General features: G+C 42.5%; 1 protein-coding gene across 4 annotated transcripts in view; it reads left to right on the forward strand.

The window, feature by feature from the left end:
* zfhx4 (zinc finger homeobox 4) overlaps positions 1 to 15,738 on the forward strand; it is a 103,301-nt gene that overhangs the window by 15,311 nt on the left and 72,252 nt on the right. The gene's annotated exons all lie outside the window — the stretch shown is intronic.

The raw sequence follows: 15,738 nt of genomic DNA on the forward strand, positions 1-15,738 counted from the left end.
TCAGTTAGATTTGCTAGGCAGCTATTTTACACTTCATAGAAACCCATCGGATGCCTTCGTTTTGTTGCACATTTTGGATTGCGATGGACATGTTTACCTTTTTTCTCGTTTGGAAATGTGTTACTGGTAGTAGTAATGTTATGAATGCTATTGCTATATTAGTACTACAATTATTACTGCTATTACTGTAGTGTTACTATATTAGTATCATGAATTTTGCTTATTTGCTAGAGTGTTTTTTGTCTACAGCCATGATAGCGTCCATCACATGCTGTAAAAATAAACCTGCAGATGTGCTTAGAGCTGTAAGCCTTTGCCTCTTTCTGTCTTTCAAAATGAAATGTCTATTTTCCTGCCTCAGAACAGTGTTTTGTGTTAGCGAGGATCATGCACCGTACAGTAATTTCTCTCCTGTGTGCAGGCAGCAGCAGCAGCAGGCACTTCCACAGAGCTTATTATGTAAATCAAATCCCATCAGGTGATATTTTCATCAGATAGCTTCATAAAACACGTACAGCGAAAAATGGCTAGCAAGAAGGAAGGGAAGGATTCATAAGTGCTTGACTAAGAGGAGTGGAGCGTGACTAGAAAAGGAGGTTTTTGTGTAAGGCTTTAAAAATCTGAATGTTCATCCAGTGTTTTTGTTAGACAACACATGCATTATTTTATGGGGCGTACAGATTAAATTTGTCGATCCGTTGAGGGAAGCCCTTAATAACCTGAGATCCAGACACGTTCCGCAGTGAGATTGGCTCAGGCTTCTCTAAGGGTCGACAGTGTGTCATTTCCATGAAGCCAAATTGCCCTCTGCCTATATGATATTAATGTGCAAATCAATATTTCAGGGATTAAATTTCCCTTCTTCATATTTTATGGTTTCTACCTCAATAAGTCTCAAGTCTAATAGAAGAGGCCGGATGATTTAAAATCCCCCCTCAGCAGCAACGGTTGCTACAAGCCTATCACAGCGTTTCGCTGTTCGACACCGAAAAAATCCTATGGCGGTGCAGAGGGCGACGACTGCCACTGCTTTGTGACATTGATGCACTTGGCTAAAAGGCTGAATGATGGCTGTGTGTTCGCTTGAATGCTGAAACATGGTTATTGAAGTATTTATAATAATAACAATAATTAAGCCAGAGCCTTCCTTACAGACAGGCGGATGCACACAGACAAGATCCACTCAGACATAATATATGCACATATATTTTTTGAAAACTCCCATGAATAAACACAAGATGTTCGTTGTTGTCGAAATGCTTTGTTTTTTTTTTCTTCAGAAGCAGCAAACTGTTGTTTTCCTTAAAAGGCCTTTTCAGAAGCACTCACTAAAATACAGGTTTTGCTTTAGCATGATATTAACCATTTAGGGCAGCGGTAGCCTCCAATCCTGAGGCTCTGCAAACACGAACCAGTGTGTTATTACATTCGTGTCTGTGGAAATTCATTACGATCTGGCTTTACAGTGGAGCAGCAGAAAGCTTTATTTCTGTTTTCTTTAACCTTGACATTATCATGGTCCTCCAAGCTTTTGCTGTCCGTCATCAGGTGTTTGTTTTTTTCCATTCCCTCTCCTGCACCATCTGGACTGCATTCTGCACAGCTGCATGAATTTCAGATGTGATAGAACATTTTTTTTTCCCTCCCCATTTGGCTCATCTTACACCTTTTTGAAGAGACTCGCTTAATTTAGTTGCTAAAAGAAATGCATGCAGAGGAGGACAAAGCCCCTTTTAATCTGGCCATGGCCGTTTGATTTCCTTAAAGATTCCTGTCCATTACAATTTCAAAAGCGGCACGTTGTCTTACATCTGGGTGTGATGTTATGAGGATCCTTTTTTTGTCTTTTTGTTTTGCCAAGGAAACGTTTGTCAGCGTGTGTGAGACATGTTTAAGTTATACCTGTCAAATCTTACATCAAGCATGACTTATTTTTAATTTTAAGGGGGAAAAAAATTGCACTCAGCACTGCCTCTTGGCTCGTCGGGAAACATAAATATGCAGTGATTTGTTTGTGCTTGATGTGGCTTTGCCTGCGCTGCCTGTTTAATAAGCTCCCTGTTCTCTCGGTTCCTGCGTCTGCGTTCCTCATGATTGCCACAGATAGCGTTGAGAAAATTATCACATTGTTTGGCGGGGGGAACTGTAGGGGCTTTTGTTGCGGGCCCAATTGAATTTGGTCCGGTCGAGGAGGCCACAGAACATGCTCCGGTCCACGGAGCTTTGGCCGCTGGAAAGCTGAGAAGTCAGGAGCTGGCTTAATGTATTAAGTGGGGGCCTTCTCGTGTCAGCCCCGAGGCGTTTTTGTGGAGGAGGCCGGGCCTCCCCCTGCTTACAGGCTGTCTGAAGGGTTAAACACTTGGATGGGGTTCAAGCTCCACAGCGCCCAGGGAAAGTGCGTGTGAAACGCAGCGCAAGTTTCGTGTAATTAGCGCTTAATTATATTAACATATGCAAATTGTCAGCTCGGAGGTTTGTTCAGCTGGCAGAGATCAGCTGAGCACAAATGGCTCATTGTTCCTGGGGCAAATAATGGATTTGGAGTTGGGATTGTGGAAATGCATAACCAGCTATCTAATTTAAGTCATACCATAGCAAAATTTCATTAGTCTCCATGGAGACAGGGTTAATTGTGCTGACTAATGGCCCTGAATACAGTGGGTCCCTACATAGCCACCTCCCCCCTAAAAAAAGCCAAAAAAAAAAACATGCCAGCTTAATCCACCTCACAATGACACTTGTTTATACACGCTTCCCTTGTGTGGGAATTTGCATATGCAAATTTCAACGAGGGGGGGCGGGCCTTCCTGGTGTCATTTGTCATGGCCCGCCTGACGTACGAGCGAAGGGGAGGACGCTGCTTCCCTCACTGTCGACCGCGGACAGCATCGTCCAGCCCTGGCAACATTCTTTCATAATTTGTTTCTGATTAAAAGACTAGACTGGATCTCGTTTTGTGCGGGGCCCTGGCAAAGAGAAGGTCAGGTCAGAAAAGAGTTTCCACAGCAACTAAAGCTCTGTTCTTCTCCCTTTGGCTAATTAAATAACATTCTTAAAGCCTCTCCATTTTTTTTTCTCTTGCGAAGAGTAGGAAAGAGAATACTGTCTGGAATAATCTCTAGTTTCCTTTAGCTAGTATGGGGGGATACCCGCCGCAATGCTAGTACTCCTGCATTAATCCTGTTTTTTGACAGAAATGTAAACTGATATAATTGCTTTTCACTGGAGGGAATGGGGGTTTGTACAAGTGTGAAAGCATCGGAAAAGGATTAGCATTTTTTTGCATAATGCACAGCGGCTTTGAATGGAGCATTGAATGGTTGACTGAGTGACTGAGATGAAAGCAGAGTGAAAATGCTGCCTCTCTCTCTCTCTCTTTATTTCTGGGCCGACTCTCCCTAAAGATGTGTTTGTCGAGGACTTGAGACAACAAGCGCGGGCTTCATATTCCTGGAGCCTCCCAAGATGCCTGCAGATTTTGTCATCATGTGAAGTAATATGTATGGTAATGGCCCCTCTCTCCACTAGTAAATAGAGGCTCCTGGTCCTTTATGCACTAGCGTTCAGGCACAATAGGAGCACCAAGGACTGGATATTGCAGGTATTGAATTTCTTTATTTTCCAATGCAAGTTGATAAAAAAAAGAATATTTATTTTGAACTGCTTTACTATTTGCAGGAAAAGAGGTCTAGTCTAAAAAAGGCTGTTTTGAAAGATGATTATATATAGATGTGTACGGTGATGTTAAGTTTTTGAGCCGGTTCCACTGAACTGGTCTCCGTATTGAAGGTGGCGTCAGAGTCACGTGAATATCGAATGCGGCACGGCGTCACTTGCGTCGCATCTGCTCTATGGAAATGATCTCCGGGCAGAACGCGCGTGGCCACAATAGAAACGTCCCTGCGCTGTGTTGTTTTTCAACGTGCCTGGGTCCTCTTTCACTGACTTTTTATACAGCATAACTGGCCTTTCATATGCTAATTGTTCCGAGGGGGGAGAAAAAAAAAAGAAATTGTGGCCCGACTGCTTGCAGGCCAGCGTGGACAAAGCGATTTCTTCTCGTTCCCTTTTATCAGTATGGTGAGCAACTTAATATTTCCAGCAGTGAAGAAGGAAGTTAGCTTTGAGTTGACTGTGAAAGGTGCCAGTGTCCTTTGGTTTAACCCCATCCACAGTGAAAGGGGATGCACCACGGAGGATGGCTTCTGTCTGCATTTTTAAGCAGCCTTCGCAGTTAGACGGGTCATGCTTTAATGTCTGACTGGATCAGCCCATGCACTGACATGCTTTACCAGATGCTGACTTGTGCTTGGTTGCCAAGTGAAATCCATTGGAGTGTCACCCCCCCACCCCCCCACCCCCCATCCCCGACGCCAAAACCAGCCCTTGAGATGTGCCCTCTTTACCCTGCAGCTTGGACGCAGTTAAAACGCCTAGCCCTTTGTAAAGAGGAAGCTAATAGAGTTAGCGACGGCCCCCGATGTGTGAGCGCACATGACTGATGAGAACGCGGGCATTTCAGCCATTCGCAGGGCTTGTTATGGGAAGGTCTCGTTATCGTGAGGAAATGTAATTTTTGTCCTCATTGAAAACTTTCATTATTGAACACAGTTATCTAAATGTTTTTGTTGCTCTTGGTCCGCCGCCAGTAGGGATTGCATTACTTTTTCTGTCAGCCCCGTGTCTCGTCAGAGTAAGGGGATTTTTCCTCGTCCTCTCCTTCTCAGGCTCTTCTCCCTGCTTTGCATGAAGCTTCTTCTACAGGATATTAAAAAGAAAGAGAAAGAGAGGGAGAAAACTAAAATAAAATGCAGCAAATGCGGTTGAAAAGTCAGTTATGCAAAGAGATCAAGGTGATGGACGTTGTATATTAATCATTTGACCAGAACCTTCTTGTTCTCATGCAACCATTCAGGTTGGAGCTGGAGAACTGCTCGTCCTGCTTCTGTAAACGCAGCTGCGCTCTTTAGATCTGGCAGTTGGACAGTGCACCAGGCCAGCTTTGACGAATCAAGGTTGACGATCTAAGCTTGGCCTGTATGGCGGCGCTTTTCTTTCATGCACCTAGCTTCCTGGCTACGGAGGCTGCTAGCAACTCCATGCTGCTACTGCACACACTGTGAGGTGCCTTGGCTTTCGCTCACTTGTGTGTTTGGACCTGCTGTTTGAGAGATGACCGGAAGTAATGAGGGGTGAGGTGACTGTTGCAGATTTAGCTAGAACTAGAGAGAATCTGTTTTGGCGTGATGGTGGTTCTTTAGGGTGATATTGAGAACAGCTTTCGCTTGTTTGATGCATTTGAAAAAAAGGGATTCGAATGAATTCGTTCAAATGTATACATTGGTATCACATGAGTAAAATGTTAGGGATGTGTGATGATATTGGAATCATATCAGTTTTGGCAGAACATTAGCAGAACATTTAGGCAACGCTAGGCTACTTTACTGAAATGTCAGCAGTTTAGTCATTTTACTGCTCTGTAATTAAGTTTCTTCATTTATAAATGTTTATGTATCCACATCAGCATATATTTGCATGAAACAGTTCCCATCCTTATAAAACATATTAAACCAACACAATGGTTGTGTTTCAGTTGGCTTCTTTTGACAATAACTTTGCTCTATATTTTTTAATATTGTAGCAATGTATACATTTGAATGAAGCACTATTTTCTTTCAGTGCATATGTGACCATGGCTGGTTCCATAAAGATTGCCTTGTAGGTGCTTCATTAAGCAATCTTCTGTCCAAATTCTTGCCACTGTAGATCAGAAGTTCACTGAAGCTTCAGGAGCTTTGTGAATGTGAATGATGGCGAGTATTGTTTTATGGACATCCCACACAACATAAACCTTAACAATTTAAAGAGGTGTGCAGCGATTTCAGTTCCATACTGAAATTCATTGTTGAAGATTCACGAGAATCCAAACCAAGCCATCTTCAAACAGGTGTACATTCATAGAAATCTTCTAGAAATGATCTTTTCCAATCACATCTGGATAACAAGCCCATTATTGGCCATCTACAGAGGGATAAGGAGCCATAATTGAATATGTATGACCGGTACTGTCTTATGTAAACAAACAAATGAGAGCTTGCCCTCATGAATATTCATGCTGCTTAGTTAGCTTCACCCAAACGATGAGCTGGGGATATTAACATGGCTATTCCACCTGTGTGCGAGCGTGTTCATGCGTGTGTGCGTGCGCCGAGGAGAGAGAGCAGCTTTCCAGACACGACGCTGGCTCACTGTTTGTGTTAGGCCTGAGGTTGAGCAAAGCTGCTGCAGTCCCCAGAGAAGTATTTAGTTAATACTAGACTTCTCATATCCTGTCTCGCTCTGGTCTGGCATGTGCATTGGAATCATCTTTAATTATTTGCTTTAAAGCAGGCTTAGACTTTCCATCAGGACAGATGAGCAGGGCTCTGAAGGCTGGGTTTGTGTAGGTGCTGGAGGTGCTGCTGTTGGTCATCTTGTCAGCAGCTCTAATGATGGGTAAGCTGTAGACTAAATGAATGGTTGGTGGAATTTACAATTTGCGTCAAAGAGACCAAGCCAAAAAAAGAAAAGGCAAGAGAGGATCGCTCCGAATAGAAGGAACAGAGAAGGGTGAGGCGGACATATGTCTTTTTTGAATTTCAGAGACTAGTTTTTGGCTTTTAGCAAAACTATGATTTCCTTCATGGCCCTGTCCTCATTGTCTGTGCTTTTTCTTTCCTTTTTTTTGTAGAAACAACGGAACCCAATCTCACCTTGCCTATTTTAGGCAATTTAAGTTATAGACAATCACTGAAAGTACTGAAAGTTCAAAAGTGTAATAGAAAAAGATGCTGGAAATGTATGAAAAACCCATTAGGGGGAAATTGAGGTCCGTTGGGGTATTTCATATAAAATCAAATCGGAGGCCCCTGCAAAGATCAAGCGATACATACAAATGGTGGGCCTGAGAGCTGTTAAAATTAGAGAAGGGGTGGAGGGAGTTGGGTGAGATCAAGAGAGAGAGAGAGAGAGAGAGAGGGCGAGAATAGCCTAGTTTAAGAAATAAAGAATATTTTCCACTCTGAGCCAGACTGCTGGGTTTGCTGAAATGAATGTATATGTGCCGTTTTACATGCAAACATCTGGACCGTGCATTTCTTTTAAACAAAAACTCCCTTACCTCTGCATATTACTGCATGGCATTTCATAGCAAAACAAATCATTTTTCCCTCCGCGTATTAACATGCAAGACTTGAGAAATAATATGTTTTCTTTGCTTTAATTAGCTGGACGTTATGCCGACGCAGGCCTTGTTTTCTCATCCAAGTTCTCGTTGACCTTAAACCCCGCCCCCCCAATATCTTATTGAGGCCTTTCAAGAGCCGAGAAGCATAAAACATGGTGGCCTTCCGCTCTCTGCAGTGTACTGATAATGTTTCAGCAAGGCCAAACTGCTGCCCATATGAGCTTTCAAATGGCACCAATGGCAAAAAAGCAGCAGCTCTTTTAATGTTGCTCTTCATTACTGCTGCTCTGAACTACTTTTCATTCTCATGCCCTTTTCATCTAACAGAGAAATCTTTTTTTTTTCTTCCCCTAACCAAACCATTAAATTAACGAATTAAAACCTTTCTGGTAGAGAAAAAAATGCAATTATATTTTGTGAATTATGATCATTTATTTCTGGTGCTTTTAGGAAGCAAATGGGATGTCATGACTGATTTGTTGAAGTTAACTTTCCCAAGCCAATTGGATTCGTAGCTTGCGTGACATTCAGTTTATTTGATAATGGAATATTGTGGGCCTAATCTAGACCCATGCTAATTACATATGACAGTTGTTTGTTTGGAGTGAAATCCAATTAAAACGTACAATTTTCAGCTGGAACACTCCGCTTCTCCCCCTAAAGAAGTAATGACCCCATGATGGCACTGAAAACAAATGTGTTTTAGAATTTTTTTTTTCCTTCTTCATGGTCATAGCAAAGGGTAAACTCGCAACAGCTGTCAGAACGAAGTTTGTTTAGAAAGCAAATGCCTTTGGTCTAAAGTTCATTTGGAGAGCTCTCTAATTAAATATAGGCCCAGACCTTAAGTTAATTAGTAATTCTCTGGCTCCAGAAATTAGAGATATCAGGGGGGAGGGATCGCTTGCGTGACCTTATAAGGCCACTGGGCCTGGATGGAGGAACTTATTTAGCAGCAGTTTTTCATACCTTAATAGACTGTTTGACATGTTTTGTGAAATACCTCAGTGAAGAATGCTTGGATTAGCGCATAGCTAACAGCCCTGGAATGCATGTAGGGATACCTGGCCTGTGATTATGTTTATAATACTAGATAATTACAGGACCGGGGAGTCTGGGGAGCGCCGCCTTTACCGAGGAGCTTGAACTTTTAACTTTTATTGTTTCTCTGGGAAAATGACAGTGCAGAAAGGTCAGAATCAGAGAAGGAGCCTCAATTAAAAATGGTCTCTCATGTTCATCTCTAAAAGAGCCTTTCCCAGACCACTGACAGCAGCGGAATAGAGGCCTCCATCGCACACCATTAAAAAATGGTTCCTCAAGGGTTCTTTAGTAAGATTAAAGTACGGTTATATACAGAACCCATATGAATGCGTAAACTATATTTTACGTGGAGGTTCTCTATGTATACAGATCTTAAAAGACCATTAAAAAATTATTCTATATGGAAGCTAATCTGGTTCCACTGTTGTTACAAGTCGTAAAGCAGATCCTTAAAATAATTAGTTCTTTAGGAAACTGAAAAATAAATACACTAGAAAAAGTTCTTTGCACAGTGCTGTTGAAGAACCACTATTGGTTCCTTGCAGCACTTTTCAGTGGAACCATTCTTGTAAAGAAGATTTGTGAGTGTGAAGTTTAAAGAACTTCCACATAATGTATGTAGAAGGAACCCTTATAGGAAGATTGCTTAAATTGGTATAGAATCCATATAGTACCCTATGGTTCTTTAAAGAACCATATACGTCAGGTTTTTCATTATCCTTTTATCTTGAACCTTAAAAAGCTTCTTCATGCTCATAAATCTTTTTTTAAACATGGTTCTTTAGGGAAGCAGAAGTGGTTCTTCTATGGCATCACTCAAAGAACCTTGTGTGGCACCTTTCTTTTAGAGTGAAGGCAGTGGTTTTATACAGAAGTATGACACCTTAAAGAAGTTTTAGAATTTCTAAAACCCAGTGTATGTGGTTCTTGAAAGAACCTTAGGATTCTAAATGGCACCAAGAAGGGTTCTGCTATTGTTTCAAGACATAGAATCATTTTTTTAAACTATTTAAAACTATATACTGTAGCTTGTAGAAGTAATACGTTTAGTGGAGGCAAAAGAAAACCAATGCAACAAATTAATGTTTTATAATTATTCTCTTAATGGTCTCTTTTCTTATAGTATCACTGCTGTCATATATATGTGACCTGGTTTTCTGAGAGATGATCGTGTGAAATGTGTGCGTCACTGACTGGACTCAGTCCGTGTGTGTCCCTCTCAGGCATACGGTGCATGTTTGCTCAGTCATCCGCGTGCTCCGTTAGATGGTAGCATGTCTGGCATGACTGTAGTGGACATAGCTGTTGAACTGCTGAAGTCTACAGTCTTGAGCCCATGAACAGAAACGTTATTGGATAGGGATGCACCGGTATGGGAACTGTGGTCTCCACTTATCTGCCAATGTTGATGCCGATTGGTACATAAACATTTATAAAATGCAGAAATTGGGACTCAGTCCACATAGATTAGCGTTACAAAGAAAGAACATTTATTTCTGTGAGGTAACAAATGCAGTAAAATAAATAAAATCCAGATATTTCTGCACAGGAGCCCAGTGGAGCCTAAACATTCTGCTCTTTTGGAGTACAATAAATATGTCAATAAATATCGGATTGAAATATCGGTCAAATCTGAACATCTGTCCGATATTTTTAATGCAGATGTCTGTCGATACTGATTGTTTCCAACATCCTTGTACATCCATATTACTGGATGCTCATAGCAAAGAGGGTTTACATGCATAGTCAAACAAGCAAACAAACAACACGTGCAAATGGTTAATCTGAATCCTCATTAATTAAGTGCATCTCTCTTCTAATAAAGGCACTGCAGGGTCTTTAGCACGATTATTCAATTTCACTTTTTTTTCTTGGAAGTTCAGGAATGACCCTGCATGCCCGCTTTCAAACAGCTGCACCTAAAGCGCGATTTATGTAACCGGTAAGCACTTTCATATTGTATATATCGTACCTTACAAGGGCATGATTGACCAGTAGATTAATATTTATTTAGTACATGGAAATCAAGGGATTAGGCAGTCATCATTTTAACTCTAATCCTGCTTTGCATGGACTAGACAAAGAGAGGGTGATTACTGAGCATGAGGCTGGCAAAGCCGCAATTAGATTCTCTGCTTTCTTGTTGAGCATGGAAAAAAAACACGCGCACACACCAAAGGAAAAGCCGAGACATTTTTTCCCTCTGTCGAAGAGGCAGAAAGTAAACGTATTCATCACTCGTGCATGTGAGGACAGCGGAAAGATCACGAGTCGGATTCACGTCAACTCAATGAATCAGAGAGTAACCACTGCTAATTTTCCTCAGTGTCTCCTTTGAAAGTGTGCGCTCTATGCCTAGCGTGTGCGTTCATTCTCACATGAGTCTGCTCTGTTGCTTTTTTTTGTTTTTTTTGCGCGCACACGCGTCCTCGTCCATATGTGCAGGTGTCATTGCTTTATGGTGCGTCAGCCTCGGAATAACACATCTCCTTTGCTAATTAAGCTAAAATACTCGCCGGGGGAAGCAGGCAGAATTGAAAAGTGGGATAATGCACTGATTTGCATCTGGGTTATTTCTCTTAGCAAAATATACACAGCGCAAAGAGTGCTGATGTGTCTCAGGTGGGTAGGCGAGGAGCAGATGCGTGCTTTTCATTACAGCATTGCCTCCTTTTTTTGCTCTCCCTAAGCGTAATCCATGCAAAAAATTGCAAAGTGTCGAAGTTAACTTTGCAAAGCTGCCCATTAGGTGCAATGCACGCAGTTGAAACAATTGCAGCGAGAGCGAGAGAGAAGGAAAGAGTGGAGGGTGGGGGGAGGTGGGGCATGAGGATGATTTGCCATCACGTGGGCACCAGAAAGAGAAGATGTGAAACCAGATGTGGGGTGAAAAAAAGGCTAAAGAGGAAGGCCAGCAGAGAACCTGCCTCAAAAACACTGGGACTGTTCTCTTTCTCACAGTTGTTGTGAATGTTAATGATTTTTTCTTTTTTTTTCTCCTTTTTTTTTTTTCCTTCCCTCAGTCCCCTCTACCGCACCCCCTTCTCTTCTCCAAAGACACAGAATCATTGTTTGTTGCGAGGGCCCTTTTCTTTCAAACTTAATTACCTTCTCCCCTTTGTGGCCACTTGGGCCGAAAGTTTGCGCCGTGTCAGGAGAGGTCGTCACACATTCTTCGGCGGCGCTGCTCGTTAATCTCGGGCGTGCAGGCATTCCTCCTCCCTGCGCCGGGGAAAGGCCGAAGAAGAGCCCCAGGAACATCAGCAGGAAGCTCTAAGCTGGTTAATGCAGTATAATTGTCTGGACATAGACTGGCCTTTGTTTGTGCGGTTCATTTCGAATCAGCCGTAATTAACTCCAGAGTGTTTCCAGATTGCCGGCAAAGAAAAATTGCAGCTTTTCCCTGCTTTGAATTTGGGGGAAAGACATTAGCTATGTAGATTGTGTTTCCCTTTGATACTGGGCCCTCATGTTAAAAGTTTTCAAATGGGCGAGGCGGTCGTGGAAAGCCACGCAAGGCCAAGGCTTTATTTACTTCTTTCTTTCTTTGCTAGGCAAGTTAAAAGGGTCTGCTTAAGAATTAAAATAGGCCCTCTTCAGTACACTTAGCAGTTCACAAATGTAAAACATGTCATAAGATACTGTTTTAGTTGTTAACATTTCTTGTATGTTCACACAGGTAAAGCTGTGCGTGTTAAAGCCATCTTTTCTGTAGCTTTGTGCAAATCACGTTTCAGTACTTACATCTTTTTTTGCTTTTTTTTTTCCTTTTTTCCAAGACAGGCTGCTTGTATGTCAGTGGCGTTTGACTGTGTTTGCTAAAAGGCATTTTGTGGACAGGTAATTTGTACAGAATAGATTCCTGTGCTAAATGGACTCCCGTTTTTCACCGCAGTAGAATTGTGCCACACCCGACAGTAATGATATGGTGCCTATTGAAAATGAGGGCCTTAACCATGTCTGTGGCGCAGGGGAGTCCTGCTGCTTCTACTGTTACACCTCAAGGCACAAATAGGGTTGGCGAAAGGCTTTGTGAAAAAACACCCAGGCAAAACCTCCTTTTTCCCTTTCTCTCTCTCTCTCTCTTTCTCTCTCCCCCCCTCTTTTGCAATTTCTTTACACAAGAACGAATTCTTTAAACAAGAAAGAATTAAGCCTCCTGGTGTCCTTGGAGGCCAAAGAAGCTCTTGATGTTTGGATAATACCACTTTGATGGATTTTTCATCACTTCTTTCTGCATGGCAACAAATAAACAAGTATAATTACTCTTGTGAAGGCCTATTCATGCCATTGTCAGGATTAGATATGTGGGCAGCTTTCACGCTGCGACTCCCCATTGTCTTTGCCTAACTCACTATGACATTTTGATAGAGGATTTGGTGTAAGGAGAAAGCCACAGCCAGGACGGGGATGACCTTTGCTAAAACCTGATACCATTCAAGGACGTTTCATTTTATTTTTTCACTTTTTTCCCCTCTTATTCCAGCCATGTCCCAACTCTAGCCACATACTAGTGTACTAACTTTTAACCTGCGTTTTGGCTTCTTCACAAAAAGACAGAGCGAATGAGGAATAATGTCCGGAAAAAAAAGAGCCAGTGAAATCCCCGGCTTAAAAAAAAAAAAGAGCCTGCTGTCCTTCTCAGTGAGCTCCTGAAAGGCAGAGAGAAAGGATGGGTGGAGGGGGGTGGGAGAAAAACAATAGGCAAAAGAAGCCTCTCAGCCCACTTTTCCCAAGAACTTAGCACTCGGACCAACCTAGCATTCCTTCCCCCATTATTCCTGTCTCTTGATCAGATCACATTCTTTTTAATCACTTCACAGGCCGCGTCTCCACGGACCACGGAGAGAGAGAGAGAGGGAAAGGGAGAGAGGGAGAGGGGGCCAGGACAGTCTTAATTAAAAAACAGAGGTAGAAACACTGTTTGCCATTTTCTTTGTTCTTGAGGGAATGGGAAACTTCTGTGCGGATGAGAGACATGTCCTTGTTGTTTTGAGAGATACAGAGAGAGAAAGAGAACCCTTTTCTGTTCTAAAGGAAAGATCTTTTTCTTTTTTTTTCATTCAGCCTTCTCTTTGTAGATTGAAAAAGAGGGAGAAAGTAAGAGAAAGGCAGGAAAACTGTTTCACAGTTAAGTTACCTCATGTGGGAGGAATCGGAGTGTTTTTTATAGAACCGCTGCTGTTACGCTCGGTTCAAAAGGTGCAAGCTGAAAAAAAAGTAAAAAGAACGTGGGACCTGTTTAAAAAGAAGGTACGTACTTGGTGCTAGTTTCTGTTTGCAGACCAAACACGCGCGTAATCCTTCCAGACTCTGGCTCGGTTCGAGCTGTGCTGCTGCTTTGTTTCTGCCGGTTTTTGCGCTAGTGGAGATGAGTCGTAATGAAAAACAGCGATTGTTATGGGCTAACCAGACATGTTGAGATTCAGAGGATGTCTAGATAACACTGATAAGCCAGTGTTCCCTTTCCCTCCCCCCACCAAACGCAAGAAATGGATGGGCATACTTCAGCCGGCAACTTTGCCGCTGATTGTGAATGATCTCTGCTCCAAAGCGGAATATCAATATGAAAGCTGGAGGTGCTTTCAGCATCGCTGAGCGGCCGCCTCATATCAAAACCAGGATAGCTCTGAGCTGTTTAGCTCTTTGTGCGTTACTTTATAATTCATAACCATGTAATGATTCCGATGCGTTCCAAAAAAGCCCCAGACACAGGCATATCCCATGGAGGCATCGCTACACTTTAAGTGTCAAAAAATACATAATTCATTGCAAAGTGTTTGTTTTATGTCCAAGCTAACATCAAGGGAAGTTTAAAAAGCTCAAAGCCCAGTAAAGGAACAACAGTAACATCACAAAGTCTGTCGTTTTAGCGTTCAAGCCATTTTAAATGAGCTTCGTAACACCTGGAAAGGGGGAAAAAAAGAAGAGAAGTGGACTGTGTGGTTGCATCTGCTAACAGTTTCATATTATGTTAGATAAATGCAGAGGGCTGTATTACATGAATGTATGACAGGGACTGTAGGGTTTTTTTATAACGTCTAAAGGAGGCTGTGAACGTAGCAAGAACGCATGCACACGCTCACGCCCTGCGCCCACAGGCCCTGAAGACCCAGCTGCTGGCACTGTGATGGTGCCTTGTGATCTTCCACGGGGAGATGCAGAAATTATCACATAGAACGCTGTAATCTAGCCTTTGCCTTGCTGCCAAATGCACTGTTCTGATACACATTCCTCCTGGATTGCGTAAACACTGGCTCGCCTCCCCTCTCTGATTTTTTGGGTGTGGGAAGCTAACGCTAATAGGTGCTAATTTTGCACTAATTGCACAGCTGAATTAGTCTCAGGGCGTCTCAGTTATTCATTTTCACATTGGATTGTGTGACTAACGCCAGTCTCCCTTGTTTGTCATCAGATTTCATTTTCTCCTCCTCATGATCCTTCTTTTCTACTTGACTAATCTGACAGTTTATCTGTCATATGAAGAACAAATGACTGAAATTCTTTTTTTCACTCTAATCTCTGTTTTCCTCCAATAGCTTGCTTTAGCTTCTGAGATTACACTTGATTAGAGTGAAGGAAAAAAAGAAAAAAAAAAAACATTTTATTTCATTCCATGTGATTAATATCCATAGGACCTCCCCACCAGCCCTGTTTAGCCAGGGGTTGTTTTAAATTAATCCCCAAATTGCTTTGTAGTGGAGCAAAGAGGAACTCCACAGAGAAGCAGAGAAACACACACACACACACACACACACACACACACACACACACATGCATATATATCTGGTGCAGAGGGCATCTTTGTTATTGTTGTTTCTTTTTAGATAATTTTTTATGCTTATTTGTTCACATCTCCTGCCAGAAACATCATTATTTTGGTTTGTGCCATTACCACGTTCCATTACCAGTTCCCTTACATTCGTTTAAAAATACTGCTGGTGCTGGCTGTCAGGGATCTCGTTTTCAAAATTCTGCGCCAGGCTTTGGGTGTATTTCATTTTAATTGAAAGCACAGCAGTTGCAGCATAGCCATTGTTGCCTTTCACCACAAATCTCTCTATTTTTTTGCACACCCTGCAATTGCCCTGCTGGGGACCTGCAGTGGCAGAATCTAAGGGTGGCTTTTCACCGCCTGCTGCCCAGGTTGCTCCCATCAGGCCCGGGTATGCTGGACACATGCTCCCCTGCTCTCTTGAGCCTCCTCTGTCCAAGAGAAATGTCCAGGGCACTGGGTCGGGGCTCTGGCTCCCAGGGAATGAATTGTCTGTGATTCCAGCCCTGCAGAGGGAGAGGGGGGAAAAATGATTGAAGGATTTTCATCAGTGAGGCGCACGTATGATTTGTGAAAGCCTGGAGAGGGCCTGATTGAAGCGGTGACGGTTGAAAGATGGGCAGCCTTCCAGGATTGATAACATCGCAATGGTATTTCAAATGGTGTTCTTTATGTGCTAGGATTTTTATTTATT

Source organism: Colossoma macropomum, unplaced genomic scaffold (assembly GCF_904425465.1).
Source record: "Colossoma macropomum unplaced genomic scaffold, Colossoma_macropomum, whole genome shotgun sequence".
Taxonomy (NCBI): Eukaryota; Metazoa; Chordata; class Actinopteri; order Characiformes; family Serrasalmidae; genus Colossoma; species Colossoma macropomum.